The 23,297-nt window shown below is 51.2% G+C and overlaps 1 protein-coding gene across 1 annotated transcript in view; it reads right to left on the bottom strand.

Moving 5' to 3' along the window:
• Positions 1-16,040, bottom strand: part of PEA15 (proliferation and apoptosis adaptor protein 15) — a 54,242-nt gene extending 38,202 nt beyond the window's left edge. The window contains exon 1 of the mRNA XM_081892102.1: positions 15,853-16,040. The gene's annotated coding sequence lies outside the window, so the exon portion shown is untranslated. The remainder of the gene's footprint in view (positions 1-15,852) is intronic.
• Between the last annotated feature and the right edge of the window lie 7,257 nt (positions 16,041-23,297).

Here is a 23,297-nt window from a genome sequence, read left to right as displayed (position 1 = left end):
GCAGGGGCTGGCTCTGGTGCTTGAGGAGGGTGGGTCTTGGGCAGTTCGTGGGGCCTTACCAGGTGGAGGGGCACAGGGCATTCACATACCAGGCCTTTTCTCTCTCCCCCTCCCATTTAGCTTGTCCTGATCTATGTTGTAAGACACCCACACAAACACCCCTCTGCACCCCGTACAGGAACTGAGGAAAGAGTTGAGATCTCTCATAAACAGGATTATAACTGCAATATGTTAATAAAGGGTAAAGGGACCCCTGACCATTAGGTCCAGTCATGGCCGACTCTGGGGTTGCGGCGCTCATCTCGCTTTACTGGCCAAGGGAGCCGGCGTACAGCTTCCAGGTCATGTGGCCAGCAGGACTAAGCCGCTTCTGGCGAACCAGAGCAGCGCATGGAAACACCGTTTACCTTCCCGCCGGAGCGGTACCTATTTATCTACTTGCACTTTGAAGTGCTTTCGAACTGCTAGGTTGGCAGGAGCAGGGACCAAGCAACGGGAGCTCACCCCGTCGCGGGGATTCAAACCGCCGACCTTCTGATCGGCAAGTCCTAGGCTCTGTGGTTTAACCCACAGCGCCACCCGCGTCCCTCAATATGTTAATACTGCCCTGTAATTCTCGTGGAATCAGTGCCATCAGAGAGCCAGTGGGGTGTAGCGGTGAGAGTTTCGGACTACGACTTGAGAGAGCAGGGTTCGAATTTCTGCTCAACCATGAAGCTCATTGGGTGCCTTTGGGCCAGTGTCTGCCTCCCAGCCTAACCTGCCTCCCAGGGTTGTGTTGGGGGTGATTTATTCAGGAGGCGAGACAAGCCGTATATGCCACCTCGAGCATCTTTGAGAAAGAAAAAGTTGGGATAGAAATGCATGAAATACTAAAATAAAAATATGCAAGGCAGGAACATTTTAAAAGGTGTGCAGCATCAGGGCTGCATGTAGCAGAATTTAGGCAGGTGAGAGAGAAGGGGTTGTATATGCCCCACTCCAGTCCAACACGCTCTGAATGTATTCTTGTGGCAAGCCCTAAGTTTCAACAGAGAGGCATTCCTTTTTGGCCATCCTGTTTTCGGACTCTTAAAAATAAAACAGACCAAACCCCCTCCTCCGCGAAGTCGGTTCCCCCAGACACAGCCGAGCAAAGCGATCTGATGGGAAGCTGGGCGCACCGAGAGCCACGCTTCCGCTTTCTGGGGCTGGCTTGGCGCCAGGCGGCAGGCATCTTTCAGTTCTGCACAGCTGGGCTGTTAAAAGATGGGCTCCTTCCCAGAGAGAGAGAGAGAGAGAGAGAGAGAGAGAGAGAGAAAATGCTTCATGTGCGCATGCACACACACACACACACACACACAACTCCCTGCTCAGAATTCCTTTCCCAACAGATGTGGAGCATTTCAGCCCAACCCCAGAGCAGAGATCCCAGCATTCTGCAAAGGGAAAGGAACAAGTAGTTCACATTTCCTTTACACAGATGGGAATCGCATCAGGGGTTTTTAATGCACTAGAGTCTGTTCTTCCCGGGGGGGGGGGTGTGTCTCATTTATTCCTTCCACAGTTCCTTTTACCCGCCTTTATTTATTTATTTTTCTACTTTTAGCTTTTGCACCTTTCACTCTCCTTGCTTTTGCAGCCGCAAGCCCGTCTCCTGCACCCTGGGCCCGCACCCTGGCAGTTTCCTTCTGTCCTCTCGCAACCCCCCCCTCCACTCCCCACCTCTGGAAATGCAATGGAATGTCCGGTTGGCTGCTGTGAAGCCACTGGGGTGTGTGCAAAAGAGAGAGAGAGAGAGAGGAATATTCAGGGATGGAACAAAGGCGAGGCAGGACAGGGGGATACCAGTGTAAGTGCCCAAACAATAGCCCTTTTGTCCAGCTCGCCCCAGCACCCAAATCCCGAGACAATGGCAAGCGGCTGGCTGATGGTGCTGACACCCAGAGACAGACGCAATTCAGAAGATATGCTGAATGGTCCAGCTGTTTTCCACCCTGGCTACTGAGGGAGGGGGATGTTGCTGGGGGAGGAGTAGGAAAGAGAGTGTGTGTGTGTGCCCAGGCCAGCTCAGGAATGAGGGATGCAAGCAAGATAGCTGGGCCACGACTCAAAATGGCAATTCTGGGTTCCCTAGAGCAGCTGCAGGCTCGTAGAATCTGCTTTGTTGTTTGCAAGAGACTCTCAGGATCCACCAACCCGAGCCAGGTGCAAGAGACATACTGCACATCCTTAAAAACAACAACAACAATCCCAAATGAAGCCCAGAAATTTGTTTTGAGCACAAGAAGACGAATGGAACTCACAGTCCTTAAAAAAACCCAAACCACTCCTGGTTACCCCTCAAGTGTTCTTCATTTCAGCGGTATAATTTGCAGGTGTGGGGAGAAAATGATTATTTTGTCGCTACTCTTATTAAACAAGTGGAAGTCAGGCATCCTTGCTGGTCAACTTCAACCTGGGGATCAACCGGTTTTTCTGCCAGCCTCTGCCCTTGGGGTTTTCTGCAAGCTTTTAGGCGGTGATGAGGCTGCCTTGAAAGCAGGCCTGCTGGGTTGCAAGTTCCTTGAATGCAACATGTAAAACTTGCACACTTCTCCTTGGTTCCCCTCTGCTCCCCGCAATATGTCTGGACCTGTCCAGAAGAGCATCTGTGTGACATCACCTCTGCCACTTCCCTCAAACCCCTTTTCCACAAAGCCTTCTGCAACAAAACCCAAGTGTGTGTAATAATTCAATCTGCCTTGATTGTGTAGTGCAGGAGTGGAGAAGCCTCAGGCCTTGGGCCCAAATGTGGCCCTTGAGACCTTTCTGCCCGGCCCTTTCAGCTCTACCCAGACTACACTTGCATAACTTTATCTGTATGCCGCCTTCCTATGGTGAAGAGCATGCTCAAGGTGACTTACAACGTAAAAAAACATAATTACAAAGATAAAAAGTAGTCATGGACAACAGGTGAAGCATCAAAAAGTACACAACCCAACTGAAACAGTTTCCATATAATCCACAACAACATCTAATATAAAGATACAAAAAAATTAATATCAGTAACAGGAACAAAACACAAAACAATGCTGTTCAGCAGCCTCAGCTTTTGTAGATGGAGTCCGTCCAGGTCCCACCCTCCCAGGCCAAGTGGGAAGGTCTTCCAGGTCTTCCGGGACTCACACCCCTCTCTGGTTCTGCTGTGAATTCTTCTGGAGTGTTTCTGCCGAGCCACCATGTGTCCTTGAGCTCAGATTGTGCTTCTGGCATTGCGGAGGGATGCGGGAGTAAATTGAGATGTCTTGCTCTGAGCACTTTCGCTCCCGGCCCCACCCACCCCTGGCATCCAGCCCCCAGGCCGCCAAAGGCATTTCCCGCCACCTGCTAGAGTCCAAGTCCGTCAAGGCAGAGAGCTGCCCTATTGCACAAAGTGCCACATGTACATTGACGGCACAATATTTAAAACCCTGCAGCAACTGCCTTCTTGTGAGGACGTAGGAAGCTGCCTGATCCTTCCTGTAGTTCACCAGTGTCTCCTCAGAGTAGCAGTGGCTCTGCAAAGCACCTGCCAGGCCTGCGAAAATCACACCGGGCCAGACCAGAGAGGCTCCCTGGCCTTCTGCATGCCATGCAGACTGAGCAGGGTCCCTGCCCCAAATACTGTTCCAAGTCGCCAAGAGGGTGGTGAGCTCAAAAGCATAACAGCCAGAACATGGAGCTGCTTGTGGCAACATGGACAGAATGCCAAGCCACAATGCAACCTGCAACTTTATTCTTATTATTCCCACCCATCTGAAGGGGTTGCCCCAGCCACTCTGGGCAGCTTCCAACAGAATATAAAAATACAACTTGACTTCCTGCTACTCCGTCCTGGAAAGAGATGCTTTTGGTTGCACTTTTGAGCTGAGCATCAATGGACTCTTAACTCTCAGCGCTTTCCTCCAAGGCTATTCCACTGAGAGTCAGCCTGTGTGTGTATGAGGAACGGAAAACCAGAAAAGTATGGCCCCCGCCCGCCCTCCCCGGTAAAGCTTGGCTTCCTCTTTGATTCTAAACATCACAAAGATCAGCACAGGAGTTTCTCCAGAGTGGGCTGAAGCAACACCCATGGAAATGAATAACACTGAATTGGAAAGGAAAGGAATTTATCGTGGAGGATAAGACTAGCAATGGCGACTGCCTGTGATGACTTGGTTCTGTCTTCATGGTTGGAGGCAGCAATGGTTCTGAATGCTGGTTGCTGGAAACCAAAGCACAGGAAAGGGCTGGTCTTGCACTCGGATCCTGCTTGTGGGTTTCCCATTGGGGCATCTGGCTGGTCACTGTAAGAACAGGTAAAAGGTAAAGAGACCCCTGACCATTAGGTCCAGTTGTGGCCGACTCTGGGGTTGCTTTATTGCCTGAGGGAGCCGGCATACAGCTTCCGGGTCATGTGGCCAGCAGGACTAAGCCGCTTCTGGCGAAGCAGAGCAGTGCACGGATACGCCGTTTACCTTCCCGCTGTAGCGGTACCTATTTATCCACTTGCACTTTGAGGTGCTTTCAAACTGCTAGGTTGGCAGGAGCAGGGACCGAGCAACGGGAGCTCACCCCGTTGCGGGGATTCGAACCGCTGACCTTCTGATCGGCAAGTCCTAGGCTCAGTGGTTTAACCCACGTCCCTGTAAGAACTGGACTAAATGGGTCCCCTTGGGCAGCTGACCCAGCAGGCTCTTCCTCGAGTCTTATGTTCTCGCAAGTTGCTTACCAACTTAACCATCGGCCTCAAGGCTGAACTACACCACACTTTCTGGGTGAGAGACATGCATTTTGCGTTGGACTCTGTTGTTGAACTGGAAAAAGAAGGAAGAATTGGGTAAGGGAGCCGCCTTGCACTCCTATGCGTTCCCATTCCGTTATGTGTGGCAGTTCTGACATATATATATTTTTAAATCTCACTTAAATGAAGAGGATTAAGCTCTGGATTCTTCCTATAGTTTCTGAGCCTGAAAATCTCCAAAAACAAGTATTTGATGAGCAAAGGTAAGATCTTAAAAAACAAAACAAAGCAAAACCACTCTCTGGGAGACCCAATCAAGGATGAGCAAGCCCATTTCGCTTTTATTCACACAGCCTCCTGCTGATGACAACAGATGAAGCCAGGTAGCTGCCTTGATATCAAATGGCTCTTGAGCGCGAGGCAAGTGCTGTTGAAGGAGGAAGGTCTGATGCTCTTGGAGATGCTCTGACATGTGCAAGATTCTCTCCCTGGCATCTGTCGGCTAATCTACTCTGCAGAGCAAATGGTTTATAAAATGCAAGAAATCCTGGAGAGGGTGCCTGAAGGAAAGGATATGGGGCTGGTTGAGGCTACTGATGGCTGCAATGCTTCTGCATAAGTTGCTGGAAACTGCAGGAAGGAGAATGTTCTCATGCTCAGGTCCTGCTCACCGCCTTCCCAAGGCCACTGTGAGAACAGGATGCTGGTCTGGCCTGAGAGGCAGACACCAGTTTCCATGTTTTAAATAAAACATGATAAGGGATCTCTTTGGGGGTAGATTAAAATCCATGCAGCACTCCAGGGAAAGATGGTTGCAACAGGAGGCTGGGGCGATGGTAAGCAGCCCCTGCCTGAGCCGCCAGTCACTGTTTGGCGAAATGAACTCAGCCCCTAGAATGACAGGCAGCTCTGCTAAGGTTCTGGGACAGCTGGGTCTGGGAGCCAGGGAGGTGAGCAAGCAGATGTGGAAGGAAGGAGTCAGGGAGACAGCTCCGCGGGGACTATTGGGAGGGCAGAACAGGCACCTGGATGCAAAGGGCCTCTGACAAGGGGTGACACTCGCTCCAAGGGAACAGAGAGGAGCGGAGATGCACAGAGAGAGAGAGAGAGAGAGAGAGAGAGAGAGAGAGAGAGAGAACATGGAAGTGGGGGGGAGAGAAGACTGGTGAGGAGAGACGGGCTTGCAACTGAACAGGTTCAAAGCAGGGCTGCTGCGATTTCCAGGCTCACAAAAGGGGCGATCTTCCTTCGAAACCCACCCGACGACATCAAAATGTTCCAGCATGGGGTTGGGGAAAAAGTGCTTTGCAGGAGGCAGGGCTGGGAAGGCTTGTGTACTCGCCATCAAAGCTTCCTGTCCAAGAAACTGAAACTGAACCGAAACCAGATTCTGCAACTGTTCAAGAACATTGCACAGATTTGCTCCTTTTGCACGACTTATGGGTTCAGGATCAAGTGTGAGAGAGAAAGAGGGGTGCGGTGGGGGAAGAGGGCAGGAAATAGATGCCGGGCAGGAAGACACAACCACACTTTGACCACTGGAAAGTCCACCTCAGCCTCTCCAGATTTCCTCTGAGACGGCCAGGCTAATCTTGATGGCCATAAGAGCTAGAAACTTGCATGGGCTGTTTATTTAAAGATGAAAACATCCACACACGTGAAAGAAATCCCCCCAGGTTCCTGGACACAACCCATGCTTGATGTTCACACAGGTTACATGGATGGCATTGGCAGCTGGAGGAGCAGCATGGTTAAAGAGCAAGTCCTGGTTTCAAGCTGAAGATCAGCTCTTTCATGGTGGCCTCAAACAATCCTTTGGCTGCAGTGGGAATCCCTCCCTCCCTTAATTCAGGATGCTACAGTCTACACATGCTGTGGCTGCTGCCCTTTCCCCTGAGCTGTAAAAGCACCTTCAATAGGGTGATGGGAGGTGACAAAGTCGTCTTCCAGATGTGCAAAGAACCACCTTCGCCACACTAAACGGGACAGCAAGCCTCACACTCAGATCTGAAGCATAAATGGGAACCTAGGAAGCTGCCTTATAAGGAGTCGGACCCACTACTCCATCTAGCTTAGTAATGGCAACACTGACTGGCAGCAGTTTGCCAGAGTTTCAGGCCTGGAAAAGCCGGGGATTGAGCATGTGGTGTTCTGCATGCAAAGCTGCTGAGGTTACAGCTGGTCCCTTTAAAAACAAACTAAGATTGTAGTCCTCATGGTTCTGAAGAAAGAGCTAATTTAACAGGAACAGAGGGACCTTCCCTGTACCAGACAGGACCGCTGAGCCCATTTAGCTCAATTTTGTCTTCGTAGATGGGCAGAGGTTCGCCGGCATTTCAGGAGACCCACCCTCAGCCCTATCTGGAGAAGCTTTCAAGGACTGGACTTGGGATCTTCTTCATGCTCTCCCCAGTTCCAGATAGGTAGCCGTGTTGGTCTGCCATAGTCAAAACAAAAAATTTTTTTCCTTCCAGTAGCACCTTAAAGACCAACTAAGTTAGTTCTTGGTATGAGCTTTCGTGTGCATGCACACTTCTTCAGATACACGGTGTATCTGAAGAAGTGTGCATGCATACGGAAGCTCATACCAAGAACTAACTTAGTTGGTCTTTAAGGTGCTACTGGAAGGGGGAAAAATTATGCTCTCCCCATTGAGCTATGATGGCTCCCTCCCTCCTCCTCCTCCTCTGAAGGAGGCCTAGCTTAACTTGTCATTGTTGTTGTTTAGTCGTTTAGTTGTGTCCGCCTCTTCGTGACGCCCTGGACCAGAGCATGCCAGGCCCTCCTGTCTTCCACTGCCTCCTGCAGTTTGGTAGCTTCGAGAACACTGTCCCACCATCTCGTCCTCCGTCGTCCCCTTCTCCTTGCGCCCTCCATCTTTCCCAACATCAGGGTCTTTTCCAGGGAGTCTTCTCTTCTCTTGAGGTGGCCAAAGTCTTGGAGCCTCAGCTTCAGGATCTGTCCTTCCAGTGATCCCTCAGAGCTGATTTCCTTCAGAATGGAGAGGTTTGTTCTTCTTGCAGTCCATGGGACTCTTCAGAGTCTCCTCCAGCTTGTCATTATAATGTATATACACCAAGGGCTTTGAGATGCATATAAAGTCAGGCTCAGCATTATTAACTGGACTTAGATAAGCAGCTGACTTTTAAATGGGCGAGCTGAGATCAAACAATCTGGCACACCCCCATTAAAAGGAAGAGAAAAACCCCCAGCTCTGATGTGCAGTTTGTCAGCCAAGAGGCAATGTCCCAGGAAGGGCAACGCTTTGGCCCAAGACGGCTCCAGCCTCCAGCTGACCTTCTGAGCTGGCTTTGAGCTGCAGGGCCTCCCTCTCATTTTTGCAATATTTTGTCCTGGTTCTGCCAGGCAAGAGGAGGTTTTGTGGGCGCCAACGCCTTCTCAGCCTCCGACATTTCTAATCCCACAGGTATTCTGCTCTCCCTGCCACCCAGGTTATCCTTTTCCTCCTGTAGCAAAACACACTGGCTTATTTTTGCCAAGCTTTTCTTCCCAGAATTACTGACTCCTGTCCTGGAATATTAGTGGAAACAGGAGAGGGAGACATCTGAATTGTGCACCCAGTCAAAAATCTGGGGAACGGATGAGGTCAGAAGTAAGTAAGGAATTCTAGTTTAGTATTTTGTCAAGATGATGCAAATGCCTTAATAGTTAGGCGGGTGGGGGGGGGGGAGACAATGCACATTTTGTAAAGTTGCATCTCGCAAAATGCACTGGAATATTTTTTAGGATTCTGCAAGCACGTTTATTAACTGCAATGATGTCTTTTTGATGGGGGTCTGATCCAAAGGGAGACACACACACAGAGCTGCCCCTCAGCCTTCTTCCTTGCCAATGAAGCTGATCCACACAGCAGCAACTCAGAAGTATATAATTGTAGAATTGGGAGGGGTTCCCCAAGGGTCATCTAGTCCAACCCCCGCAGAGCAGGAATCTCAGCTAAAGCATCCCTGACAGATGGCCATCCAACCTCTGCTTAGAAACCTCCAAAAAAGGAGAGCCCACCACCTTCCAAGGGTGCCCTTACCGTCATAAAGTTCTTCCTAATAATGTTTAGTTGGAATCTCTTTTCTTACCATTCGAACCCACTGGTTCAGGTCCTGCAGCCTCAGAAAACAAGCTTATTTAAGGGACTGCCTTGGGAAGTGGAGGACTCTCCTTCACTGGAGGGTTTTATGAGCGGTTGGGTGGCCATTTGTCATGGATGCTCTGGTTGCAATTCTTGCACTGCAGGGGGTTGGACTAGATGACCCCTGGGGTCCCCTTCTAATTCTACCATTCTATGATTCTATGAACTTCAGAGGGAGGGCTTTAGTGCGCTTGAGTTACCTGCGCAGCGGAGTTCGCTTGCAGAAGTGGCCCCGGGGGTCTTGGAACGAGCTCCTCCGAAAGCCAAGCGGAGGCGAAAACTTTCTGTCCACTATCGGAACCCGAAGGAAGGAAGGATGAAAGAGGACTGGAAGCTGTCAGACGAACTGGGAGCCTTTTAATAGGCACAAAACTGCCTGGGGGTGTGTGGAAAGGGAAGAGGCTGAACGTGAAGGATCAAGGATGTCCCCACTTTGGAGAGCAGGCCATAGACGGGCCACCTGTGCCTCCCAGCACAACCACGAAGGATCTGACGGAAGGCGAGGCAGCTGAATCACCACAGAGAGGATGACAGCCCTTGTCATGAGATGCAGAAACCACGCGAGTCCAAAGCAAGGCAGGCAGAGAAAAGGGTTTCAGAAGTAAGAAGGATGTGGATAAGATTCAACCGAGGGGGGAAGGGTAATTGCCGAATGACGCACACAGGGGGGAAAATATATATAAGCCAATCTCTTATTTGCCTGCTATCAGTGGTGTTCTGAGTTGGCTGCTGTCAATCAAGGGGAGAGATCTTAAGGCTGCCTTTCCCCCACTTTTTAAACCTGAAAGCAGTAACTTTCGAATGAAGGAACAGAGGTGAGGAAAGGAGATATTTATTTATTAATTAACTTTATATTCCGATCCCCATCTGAAGAGCACACGGCGGAAGAGCATAAACTTACAAATGATGACATAATAAAAATGAAACAAAAACCAGTGGCTCTCCCCTCCAGCCAACACGCTGAAAAGGCCATCAATTGCACCTCGAAATGTGCAGTGAAGGGACCAGGTGAGTCTGCCTGAGGAGAGCACAGGTAGGAGACAGAGAGGCTTTGACCTGGCCTTGGCGCATCAGAAGGGAGGTGTCCTGCAAGTAGGGACAGTTTTGAATGCTTCTCAGTTTCTCCAGCTCAAGGGCCACATTCTCTTCTGGGCAATCTTCTGAGGGCCAGGGGTGGGTGGAGCCAGATGGAGATGTGGGCGGGGCAAAGGATGTGAATGTCCCCCTAGTACAGGAGGCTAGTTTCCTCGTACACACTCTGGTGTCCCTCCCTCTGCAGCCTCCATCCATGATCAGGGCTCAAGGACACATCCCAGCCAGACAAAAATATTTGGGGCTAGTGAGGGGCACATGTGGCCTGTCACATAGAGGAGGGAGAAAGGTTGTTTTCTGCTGCTCCAGAGAAGCAAACGCGGAGCAATGGATCCAAACTACAAGAAAGAAGATTCCACCTAAGCATTAGGAAGAACTTCCTGACAGTAAGAGCTGTTCAACAGTGGAATTTGCTGCCAAGGAGTGTGGTGGAGTCTCCTTCTTTGGAGGTCTTTAAGCAGAGGCTTGACAACCATATGTCAGGAGTGCTCTGATGGTGTTTCCTGCTTGGCAGGGGGTTGGACTCGATGGCCCTTGGGGTCTCTTCCAACTCTATGATTCTATGATTCAGAGTCCCAAAGGGCAGATCAGAGAGAGGCAGAAGAGGCTGAGAGCGGTCGCCCCAAGTTGTCAGGGGTGTGCGAGAAGCTGGAACAACTTGTCTTTAGAAGGGCAGGACAGCATTTGGGAAAGCACAATTAAAAGTTTGAAGACCACAAATTATTTGAGGGAAAGGCAGTTAAGGGCGTGAGCTGTGAACCAGGATGCTCGTAGTTTGAACCCTGCCTCTGTCTGCTCTTGTCCTTCTCTGTAATATGGGGCTGATAACTTTGCGGCACCCTGACAAGGTTGTTGTAAAAATGAACTGGCCTAAAGATGTCATTTTGGAGAATTTTGGTGCATCGTGTGAAACATTTTGAACAAAAGCGCTAACATAAAAGGAGGCCTGTGGGGCTCAGATCAAAGGCCCCCCTATTTCAGCACCCTGCGGTGAACACCAAACTCACAATAGGGTGTGACAACAAGAGCCCCCACAAAAACGACCTCCAGACCTAAACAAAGACTAAGCACTAAAGCAATAAAGCCCAAACTACGTCCTGCAAACAGAAGTCAATATAAGAACATCAGAAAAGGCTGGTGGCTGGGTCAGGACAAAGGGGGCTCATCCAGTCCAGTTCTCCCAGGGCCAACCAGCTGCCTTAAAGGAAAGTCCACAAAAACAGAACTGGAGTTCAACAGCGACTCTAGTCTCCCCTTCTTGCGATTTCTACAAACCAGCAGGACTGAGGGAGGGACCCACAGTGATAACTTGCAAGTCAGTTTATTAAGATGGTCCCAGACGGCAACTAAGACAAAGTGTGCCCTCTCTGGAGGACCCAGATGACAGCAGATCCCGCCCCCCACAACACACACAGCAATGACTCTGCAGCAGCAGCAGCTTCTCGTGGGACTGGGTTGTCTGAAGGGGCCCATTGTCTAGCAAGACTCCAACGCCGCTGTCCAAAGCGTGATGGTATCTGGACTCAGCGGACACAATGGGCCCCTTTGCTGGGGCAGCCCTGCTTCCACGTGGATGTTGCAGCGCGGACATTGAAAAAGTCAAAAGTCACGGCAGAGCGAGGAAGAGGCAAAACCAGCCTGACTCTGCGAATGACCCATGTGGGGCAGCGGGACCGCAGGAGGCAGTGACAGTCACCAACCTGGATGGCATGAAAAGAGGGCGAGCCATTTCAGAGAGGAGGTTTTGGAGCAATGTTTCCGAGTACCAGTTCCTGGAAAACACTGGAGGCAGAGAGTTGCTCTTTTGCTCGGATCCTGCTTTCAGGTTTCACACACCGGCATCTGGTTGGCCACTGTGGGAACAGGATGCTGGATGAGATGGGCTATGGGCCTGATCCAGCAGCCGGGCTCTCCTTACACTTTTACGACTTCAAGGGATGTGAGCGAGGCAGCGTGAGCCACCCAAGAGATAATCCTTTGCAAGCCCACCTGCTCTGCTAACATCCTCTGTGTTTGTCCTCTGCTGCCTGTAGCCATGATGGCTAAAGCGGCCCTCTCCTTTCTGTGGGGACATCCCACCCCCATCCTGACTCTGCCACAGTTCTTGGAAGTGATTCACGTCTGACAGGGGTAGCTAACGTGGTCCACTCTTCTGTATGTTGCTGGACTCCAGTTCCCATCAGCCACGGCCAGCCTGGCTAATGGGTCAGGAAGGATGGGCATTGGAGTCTGAGAAGACCAACATCAGCTACTGACCCTCACGCTACGGATGTAAGAATAGCCCTGCTGCTGTTCAGGACAAAGGGGACTCATCTAGTCGAGCACACTGTTCTTCTAGTGGCCAACCACATTCCCTGGGGGAAGCCCAACAGGATCAGGCCCAAAGGGGGCACAGCTAGCCCAGCATCCTGTTCCCACAGTGAAGAACCAGCTTCCCCCATGGGAAACCTGGAAGCAGCACAATCCTTGACACCTCCTGGTAGGGCCGGGAGAGATCCTGACCTGGAATCCTGGAGGGCCACTGCCAGTCCGTGTAGACATTACTGGGCTAGATAGACCAACAGTCTGACTCAGGATGAGGCGGCTTCCGATGTTCCTGGGACATGAGCACAACAGCTGTGTGATCCCAGCAACTGGTATTATTCAGAGGCGTGATGGTGGAGGAAGGAGGAGCGCAGCCATCCTTGCGGGCAGCTCATAGCCACGGCTGGTCTCCTCCTCTGGGAAGTGATCAGACCCTCTTTCCAAGTTTTCCAAGCTGGGGGCCATCGCTACCTCCTGGGAGAGCGAACGCCATAATTCAGCTCTGCACAGAGCGTGGAGGGCGGATTTCCTTTGGTCTCTCCTGAATCTCCCAACATTTAGCTTCCTCAGATGTCCCTGAGTTTAGTACAGTGGTACCTTGGGTTACAAGGGACGCGGGTGGCGCTGTGGGTTAAACCACAGAGCCCAGGACTTGCCGATCAGAAGGTCGGCGGTTTGAATCCCTGCGACGGGGTGAGCTCCCGTTGCTCGGTCCCTGCTCCTGCCAACCTAGCAGTTCAAAAGCACAAAGTGCAAGTAGATAAACAGGTACCGCTCCGGCGGGAAGGTAAACGACGTTACCGTGCGCTGCTCTGGTTCGCCAGAAGCGGCTTAGTCCTGCTGGCCACATGACCCAGAAGCTGTACGCCGGCTCCCTCGGCCACTAAAGCGAGATGAGTGTCACAACTGAACCTAATGGCCAGGGGTCCCTTTACCTTTACCTTTTTACCTCGGGTTACAAACACTTCGGGTTACAGACTCCGCTAACTCAGAAGTAGTACCTGGGGTTAAGAACTTTACTTCAGGATGAGAACAGAAATCGCACGGAGGCAGCAGGAGGCTCCATTAGCTAAAGTGGTACCTCAGGTTAAAAACGGACCTCTGGAACGCATTAAGTCCATAACCAGAGGTACCACTGTATTTTGAGAGAGGGAGAAAAGCTTCTCCCCATCCACTTTCTCCAAGCACGGACAGGAGGCTCCTGCCAAATGAGCCCAAAGGTGGCCCAAATTGCAAAGCATCACAGAAGCACCTGTCCAGCTATCCCTGAGGACCAGATGTTGGCTTAAATGCACCTTTTGGCCTGGTCCTGCAAGGCCCTGGCTTCTGAGGGAGTGTTATTAGAGGAGCCCATTTCAGCTTGAGCAGGGTGCATTTACCCAACATGATTTATTTATTCCGTCTGTGTGGAGAGCGCATCTCGGTGGCTGCCTCTCCCGCTCCGAGGCACAAGGTATCATCCCAGAATCCTAGAATTGTGGCCTTGGCAGGACCCAAAAAGGCCAACTCCCTGAGATGCAAAAGTATCCAAACACCGTTTGCAACGCCACAGCAAAACTCCAGCAAAGCGGGAACCACCGTCCCTGTCAATCAATATCAACTAAGCATCAAAAAGGAGGCAACAAATCTGCAAATCAGCAGGACACCAGGACACTGACACACATACACACACACACACACACGTAAACAGAAAATGACCATAAGATAAATGAAAAGTTGGTTATAGATAAAGAAGAGTCCCACCTCAGGGCTGTCCACAACAGGATGCCAAAAAGACAACGGCTTTTTCATGTTCAGTTGGTACCTCAGAAGGCAAAGAGATGCTCAGGAGGACATCAGGAGGGTGGGGAGGGGGAGCGGTAGTGGTGGAAGGAATGCTGTGCCAGGGAAAGGACTGAAGCTTGATCTGAATGAATGAGGACTAGTCCCTTGAATACTCTGAACCCAGTGATTGAGGGGTGGCCATCTGATCTGCTTCAAGTTCTCTCTTGGCTAGGGCAGGGAGAGCCGAGGGAAAGAGTTTGGGTGCTCTTCCTGCCGACCAGGGTGGACATCCCCATTTGCTGACTGAATTTATATCCTGCCTGTTCTCCAGGGAGCTCAAGGTGCCTTCTCCAGAGCACCATCCTCACAACAACCCCAGGAGGTAGGCTAGGCTAAGTGCGGGGGATTTGAACCCGGGTCTCTCCCACATCCCACACTCCACAGCCATATCCAGGCTGGTCCCCTTTACAGAAGGACTTTGCTTGGCCGTTTATCACCAGAGTTTAGGTACCAGAAACTCCCAGGTTCATATCTGAACGCAGCTGAGAGTGCTGGTGGCTCATTCCTGTTTTCCCGAAGTTTTCTTCCAGGGCTCTGCTAAGCCTGCCATAGAACTGTAGAGCTGGATGGGACCCCTGGGGGTCATCTAGTCCAACCCCCTGCACTGCAGGAATCGCAGCTGTTCTTGGGCCTTCTCTAGAGTAGAGAAGGTCTACCGTGGCTCCCTGGCAGAGCCCCTGCTCTGCTTGCAGACCATGCCAGGCTCAATCCCCGCTGGCATCGCCAGGTAGGGCTGCCGAGCCAGGGCTGCCAGCCCGTGTAGGAAACACTGAGCCAGGTGGACCCAATGGCCCGACTCACTAGAAAGCCGCTACCTATGTTTCCTAGATTTGAGGAGGAAGTGGCAAACTGGGAGGAGCCCCGCCCTGTGCCTGGTTCCTCTCAATTTCAATCTCCTTGGGCAGATGGCATCAAGTCGAGCTGACCAGGGGCAGAGTTAAGTCGCAGGGGGAGGAAATAAAAATGGGGGCCGGAGAAAGAGCTAAAGAGTTAGACTAGGCAGCAGGGACAATGCCCCGTTGGGCTCTGGCTGGCTCTCAAGGCGGTTGGCACTTTTAGAGTTTTGCCTGCACAATGTGGTTCACTTTGGGCTTTCTTTTTTAACGGGGGGAGGGGGCCAGAAGGGGAGAGGGGGCTGGCGATGGCCTGGGAGCCCCGAGAGCAAATGCGGCCGGCAGGGTGGGGGCAAAGGAACCTGGGGGTGGGGGTGGGCGCCGAGTCCGGGGCAGAACATCTGCTTTGCATGCATAAGGTCCCGGGTTCAAATCCCCCCTTGTCTCCATCGACATCTCCCTGAACTTAGAGCCCGGAGAGCCGCTGCTGCTGCTGCTGCCTGCCAGTGTGGACAGCCCTGAGCTTCTCTGGTCCGAGTCAGGCGACGGCTGCTGAGCTCTGTCCAGAAATCTGCCAGGGCAGCAGTCCAAAGAGGAAGCGGCAATGATTCAGCCCGGGATCTGGGTTTGAGTCACCCTCAGCGGGCGAAGGAGAGCCGCGCGGCGAAGGGGGCTCCCCGCCTTGGGCGCGCCCCGGAAACGGGCTCTCTGCGTCCCCATCGTCGCCCCCGACACCCCATCGCCCCAGCCCTCCATCAGCCCCACCGCCCCGACTTTGGTCGCTCAGACCCCCAGCGGGCGGGCGGGCGCGGGCGAGCCTCTGGCCATGTGCAGAGCGCACGGAGCGGCGGCTGCGCCCCTTTCGGATGGATCTCTCTCTTTCTGTCTCCCTGGCGAGGGATGTCTGGCCGGAGAGGCGCTGGACTTACCGGCGGCAGGAAGCGCCGGAGCAGGATGGGTCCCCCTGGGCACGGCGGGCGGCGGCGGCGGCGACCTCGTCCTCCTGCCCTCCCCGGACGGGACGCGCCCCTCGAGCCGGGCGCAGCGGCAGCGGCGGCGGCGGGCGAGCGTCTGTCTGTGCGCGGCGGCGGCGGCGGCGGCGGCGAGGCTTCTCCTTTCGCGCTGGGCGGCTCTCCGGGTCACCCCACCCTCCTCCCGCTCTGCCCTCCTCCGCGCCGAGTGATGTCAGCGGGGGGAGCCGCGGAGAGGAGGAGGCTGGCGGGCGGGCGGGCGGGCTGCCTTTTTGTGCTGATGCGCGAGGCTTGGCAAAGCAGGAACCCGAAACCAGCCCCTTTCACACGTGACGCTCCGGAGCGCGCGTCTCGCCAAACGACCCCCGGAGACGAAAGGGCTCTTTGGAGGGGTCAGGAGACGGGCAGCCGCCCCAGCCTGGCCGGGAGAAAGGAGCGCAGCAGCCGGCATCACCTCCCGCCGCCCCATCTTTTAAAAAACCAAAAATAGCCCTAAACAATTAGGGAAGACGCTGGTCCTTTCGGATGGCGGCCCCTTTGTCCTCTGCTGGGGGCAGAGTGGTCGGAAGCAGCCATATACCGAGTCAGACCTTGGGGGTGCATCTAGCTCAGCGTCCCCAAGAGAAACCCAACTTTTGCAAAAAGTGGCTGGAACAAGTCCTTCCGAACCAGAAATGCTTCCTGGTTTTTGGAGTCTGCATTTAAACCACTTGGCATCTGCTCTGATTGTTGCTGGTGTCAGGCCTGAAGAGCTGGTCGTTATCAAGGTGCTTGAGTAGATTAGCACCAGGACCACCGCCTCTTGGGCCTGATCCAGCGGCTTTATGACTCCAGGTGAAGATGCCCAGCCTCCTGGGAGACTTTTAAATCCACCTGATCTCAGATCTGTTCTATGCTTTTAGCTACCTCTTTGCATCTTCTATGGTTCTCTGCTCCCTGCTGCTAAATTTTTCATGCAGGGCTTCCTTTACTGTTTCCCATTGTTCCATGGCAGTTATTGTATTTTTAATGTTTTGTTGCTTGGCATCCAAAGAGCACATTGCGTTTGGGCAGCAAATGAGTGCTGTAGATAAATATAGTCAAAAATGCCAAATACTATTTCACACCAGCCTAAACATGCTGTTAAGAAATAAGGAAAGAGAATTGTAAAATAAATAAATACTAAATACCATTGCATGCCAGCTGTCAAACACAGCCAGGTGGCTGAATGCTGTTGCATGTTAACTTTCAAGAATAACATGGCATGGCCTCGGTGCAGTATTATTCAGTATTGAACTAAAATGCCATTAGGCATCAAATACAATTTATTTGCGGGATATTCAATAAAGGTTTGATTGAGTGAATGTGTAGGGCTGGGACACCTATGAATCTTTTGATACTGTTGGACTCCCACCTCCCAGCAGCTTCAGGATGGTCAAATATGGGAGGAGTTGGGTACATGTGACCTCCAAATGCCTGGGCACAAGTTTCATTTTGGCTGCCATTTGCTTGCTCAAAATCCACCAGCTGGGTTTGGAGGAAGCTAGCAGAGACATCACCTTGCCAACAAAGGTCCGTATAGTAAAAGCTCTGGTTTTCCCAGTAGTGATGTATGGAAGTGAGAGCTGGACCATCAAGAAGGCTGATCACCGAAGAATGGATGCTTTTGAATGATGGTGCTGGAGGAGACTCTTGAGAGTCCCATGGACTGCAAGAAGATCCAACCTCTCCATTCTGAAGGAAATCAGCCCTAAGTGCTCACTGGAAGGACAGATCCTGAAGCTGAGGCTCCAAGACTTTGCCACCTCATGAAAAGAGAAGACTCCCTGGAAAAGACCCTGATGTTGGGAAGGATGGAGGGCACAAGGAGAAGGGGACGACAGAGGACGAGATGGTGGGACAGTGTTCTCAAAGCGACCAGCATGAGGGAGGCAGTGGAAGACAGGAGGGCCTGGCATGCTCTGGTCCTGGGGGTCACGAAGAGTTGGACACAACTAAATGACTAGGTAAAGGTAAAGGGACCCCTGACTGTTAGGTCCAGTCATGGACGACTCTGGGGTTGTGGCGCTCATCTGGCTTTACTGGCTGAGGGAGCCGGCGTACAGCTTCCGGGTCATGTGGCCAGCAGGACTAAGCTGCTTCTGGTGAACCAGACCAGCTCACGGAAACGCCATTTACCTTCCCGCCGGAGTGGTATCTATTTATCTACTTGCACTTGCTTCCGAACTGCTAGGTTGGCAGGAGCAAGGATCGAGCAACGGGAGCTCACCCCATCACAGGGATTAGAACTGCCGACCTTCTGACTGGCAAGTCCTAGGCTCTGTGGTTTAACCCACAGCGCCACTCACATCCCGACTAAATGACTCAACAACAACAATTTCCCTCTCCCATCAGCTGATGCAGTTGCGTGGGCCAGGGTGGGTGGGTGGGACCTTTCCCATGTTAAGTTCTTGCCTTCCGTGCTGCCAGGAAACCTTCTCAGTGTGACTTGAGAAAGAAAGGAGGAACTCGAGGTCTGAGCAAGCTGCACCTCTTTCCTCCCACTGTTTCCCTGCGCACATCGCCCGGTGGCTGGCCATGAGACGGAGATGAGATCAGCTCTTACACTTGCACTTCCTGAGATCAAGCGGCAAGTTTCCATCCACAGAGGGATTCTCAGGGACCTTTCAAGACAAAAGAAGAACGGCAGACGAAATTAATGGACTATGCAGAATTGGACAAAATGACAGGAAGGATTCGAAACCTGCGGGACCAAAGATTCACAGAAGATTGGAAGAAGTATACGAATTATTTGAAGAGCAACTGTAATCAACAAATTATGCTAGTAGGACTACAAGAAGATTTGTAAGGAGAAATATACGAAGTGTTACAAAGTAGATAAAGAATAGAGATATTGGTTGTGAGTTTTAAATGTAATAGGGAAGATAAGAAATGCATACTAAGAGATTAGATTGGAAATTTTTCAGACAGGATTGATGGAAGTCAAAAAAATTGAATAAGATGTAAAAGTATGTTTAATTACTGTTGAAAATGATATGTTAAAACACACACACATAACCTTTCAAGACTCATGGCCTCTCCCCCTCTGTGGGTTTGTCCAGTCCTCTTTAAAAGCCATGCAGTTTGGTTGCCTCCTGCAGATGTGAGTTCCATAGTTTAAATTTGTGCTGCGTGAAGAAGGACTTCCTTTTGCCTGTCCTGAATGTTCCCACGTCCAGCCTCCTCAGACACCCTCAGGTTCTAGAGTTAAGAGAGAGGAAGGACCACGTTTCTCTAGCCGCTTTCCTGCAGAAAAGTCACTGCAAAGATGGTTTTGTTTCAGAGGCAAGTATGGAAATGATATCAGCAAAGTGCAAGTAGATAAATAGGTACCGCTCCGGCGGGAAGGTAAATGGCGTTTCCATGAGCTGCTCTGGTTCGCCAGAAGCGGCTTAGTCCTGCTGGTCACATGACCCAGAAACTGTACACCGGCTTTCTCGGCCAGTAAAGTGAGATGAGTGCCGCAACCCCAGAGTCAGCCATGACTGGACCTCATGGTCAGGGGTCCCTTTACCTTTTTTACTGGGGGCTTCTTAGGGCTTTGGACTTTTGTCCTATTTTTTTGCCTGTTGGGTTATTTGCTAACCCCTTCCCCACCAACCTTTTGGCATTAGGAAGGTGGGGGGGGGGTGTGGAGAAGCCCTGCGTCTCATCCAAAGCCCTGCAAATTAATTTGGTGTAAGAATCTTTTGCCAGGTGGTGCCTTTTTCACTAGGCAAACAGCACAAACGATGTCTCCCAAGTTAAACTCTTCTGTTTTTTTTAAAAAGAGGACAGAATCCAGAGCCCCCCCTTTCTCAGGAAATAGATCTCGGGGGGATCTTTCAGCTCCTCTGTGCGCCTCGCCGTCACACCACAAGATTAAGGGCATAAAAGGCTTTTACAAGGCTTGGTATTAATAGACTGGCAATGTTTCACATGCATTTTTAATGTAAATGTTGTCGGGGGGGGGTGAAGAATAGAGAAGAGAAGCAAAATCCCCCAAGATTCAAATGGCTTCTTTTTAAAACCACAGACCTTGTTCTCTGGCTGCAGCAAAAGATGTCCAGACCGCTGACCATAACGTTCATTTGTAGTGTCATTGGGGCGGAGAAAAGTTTGCATTAAATGAGAGATGGCAATAAATGGGGTGGAGGGGAGAGGACATCACTTTTGGTTCTTTCACTGAACTAGAAGGGCCCCCCCTTGGGCCTGATCCAGTAGCCAGGCTCTCCCTATGGAACCTCCGGGTCCAGAGGCAGTCTATCTAGAGTCCTGGATTCTTAAGGTTCTTTGGCCACGGTGAGAATGAGATGCTGAGCTCGATGGGGCTTCCTTGGGGCTGACCCAGCAACAGCCAAGCTGTTCTTAAGGGCTGCATGTGTGTGAGAGAGAGATTCTATCATAAGCGGTGCCAGATCTACGTATAAGCTAAACAAGCTATAGCTTAGGGCCCCACTCTCTTGGGGGCCCCTAAAAAAATTTAAGGGGGGATTTTTCTCTCCAAAATATAAGATAAAAAGCAAATAAAACAAAACCTACATACAGCAACAGTATTTTGTGTTGTGTAGGCTCCTATGAATTATGAATTATGTTTTGAATTCTGGTGCTGGAGAAGACTCTTAGAGTCCCATGGACTGCAAGAAGATCAACCGATCCATTCTGAAGGAAATCAGCCCTGAGTGCTCACTGGAAGGACAGATCCTGAAGCTGAGGCTCCAAGACTTTGGCCACCTCAGCAGAAGAGAAGACCCTCTGGAAAAGAACCTGATGTTGGGAAAGATGGAGGGCACAAGGAGAAGGGGATGACGGAGGACGAGATGGTGGGACAGTGTTCTCGAAGGGACCAGCATGAGTTTGACCAAACTGCAGGAGGCAGTGGAAGACAGGTGTGCCTGGCGTGCTCTGGTCCAGGGGGTCACGAAGAGGCGGACACGACTAAGCAACAACAGGCTCCTATGATGTAAGTAATGGGCCCCCAATCATTCTAAGTTAGAGCTTAATAATTATTTCACTATTAATATACTTCTTCTTAGTAGTATTTCACTATTAATATACTTCTTAATTGTATTTCAGTTCAACAATTACTTTGATAAAATACATATTTTGTTACGTGCAAATGGCTTTAGATACCTGTTAGGTCCATAAATTACCATATAGCGTATATTCAACACAAAAAAACAGTGACAATTTGTTGTTGACAAAGGACAGCTGGGCAGATAAAGGGCCCCATTACCTTCAGGATCTGAGGGCCTCATCAAACCTAAATCCAGCCATGGTCATAAGTCACCAAAACAGCAGAAGCCCAAATCCCAAGTCTGATATGTTTAAAATTCTTTAATGTGTTGATTTAATTCAGAAGAGGGTTCCTGTTTCCTGAAGCAGGCAAGCCCCCCTCTCAGTAAGCATAATATTCAGGTGAGACATTCCACAGGGTTTCATGGAATTGGTGACTCCGGTCTTACGGAGACGCGTTTTTACCCTAGAGCAGGACAAAAGAGACCCCTTGCCACCTGTCTCTGTGACTCAATGGGCCCCTTGGCCTGATCCAGCTGCTCTTCTGACGTTCTTGTGTCCCTTGCACTTTGATGAAGACAACCCCTCGCTCTCAGTCTCTGTCTTCTTTTAGCCGTCTGTGAAATGGGGCTAACCACAACCCACCCTTCCCACCAGGGCAGCCCACAGCATCTTGCTGTGAGGGAGAGACGGTTTTTAGTGTGCTGTAGGAATGATAGATCGCCGCTTCATTTCCAAGCAGCACATGATGCAAACTTGGGACTCTGAGCCTGAATATTCTGTTGCTTTAGCATACATTATTCATACGGACCCATCAATGTGCGCACGAAACTGCCTTTGCTGACGGTGGCGATCCCTCTGCTTTTATATTTTCCATAAGTGTCAGCCGGTGCTGAACACGGGAGGGGGGGCACTCAGATCACAGCAAGTGGGTGGCCTTGCCCCCTTGACCTGGGGGATGCTACGAGGCAAGGGTGGGGCGCTGGAGGAGGAGACGACTATCAGACTTTGAAAAGCCAGTATCACCAGGCCCAGCTCATCAGTTCTGTTGAATTGATTAAACTAAACCATTTTAATTGGGTCTTGAATAAATGTACTGTCGTTTCTGTTTTGAATTTTATTGTGTTATTATGTTCCTTTGTGGGTCGTGCAAACCGTGATTCTGTTTCTAGCGTAGGGTAGGGGGATCTGAGGATGAGTTTATGGGACCAGGGAGGTAAGGTAAAGGTAAAGGGACCCCTGACCGTTAGGTCCAGTCGTGACCGACTCTGGGGTTGTGGCGCTCATCTCGCTTCAGTGGCCGAGGGATCCGGTGTACAGCTTCCAGGTCATGTGGCCAGCAGGACTAAGCCACTTCTGGCGAACCAGAGCAGCGCACGGAAACACCGTTTACCTTCCCGCCGGAGCGGCACCTATTTATCTACTTGCACTTTGACGTGCTTTTGAACTGCTAGGTTGGCAGGAGCAGGGACCGAGCAATGGGAGCTCACCCTGTCACAGGGATTCGAACCGCCGAACCTCTGATCGGCAAGTCCTGGGCTCTGTGGTTTAACCCACAGTGCCCCCCCCCGAAGTTTGGGACCCATTGGACCAGCAACCGCATTGGACTCCTTAGAGTCTACAGGGCGCAGACCCTCCAGATGTTCTCCGATTCCACCTCAAGTGTCAAAGCCAGGGATGGTAATGGTGGCCGCTGGACTCCTAGAACATCTGGAAGGATCTGTCATGTCCCTGGCATGGGGGAAGGGCTGTGGCTCAGTGGCTGATCACCTGATTTGCTGGCGGAAGATCCCAGGATTCCAGACAGGGCTGGTAGCAACCTCTGGGCTGCTGCCAGCCAGTGTAGACAAGACTGAACTAGGTGAACCCCGCAGTCTGACTCAATACAAAGCAGCTTCTTGCATTCCTGTCTGTGGCGCGGAACGGATGGCCTTAGGAGATGGCAAGCTCTCCTCCCTCAGATGTTTTTAAGCAGAGGTTGGATGGTCAACCATCAAGGATACTTCAGTTGGGAATCCCTTCCAGCTCTACAATTCTGTGATATTATGACTCCCTGTTTGGCCTGATCTGGGGAGGCCTCTTCTCACGTTCTTCTACAGAGGACCTGATGCAGAAGGTGTCCACTTTCATGGAAAAGGGCTTCCTCTGGCAAGGCTGGCAAAATCCCTGGGGGAGCTAAGCCAGCAGTATTCTCTGTGCACCCATGATGGCGATGGTGATAATTTTATAATTTGTACTCTGCCCATCTGACTGAGTTGCCCAGCCACTCTGAGCGGCTTCCAGCACACTTAAAAACCTAACATCAAACATTAATTTTTTTCCAATACAGGGCTGCCTTCAGGTGTCTTCCAAAAGTCGGAGAGTTCTTTTTCTCCTTGACATCTGCTGGA

This window comes from Podarcis melisellensis, assembly GCF_964234715.1.
Source record: "Podarcis melisellensis genome assembly, chromosome: 16".
Taxonomy (NCBI): domain Eukaryota; kingdom Metazoa; phylum Chordata; class Lepidosauria; order Squamata; family Lacertidae; genus Podarcis; species Podarcis melisellensis.
Note: the sequence above shows the minus strand (reverse complement) of the source record. Positions and strands in the feature narration are given on the sequence as shown.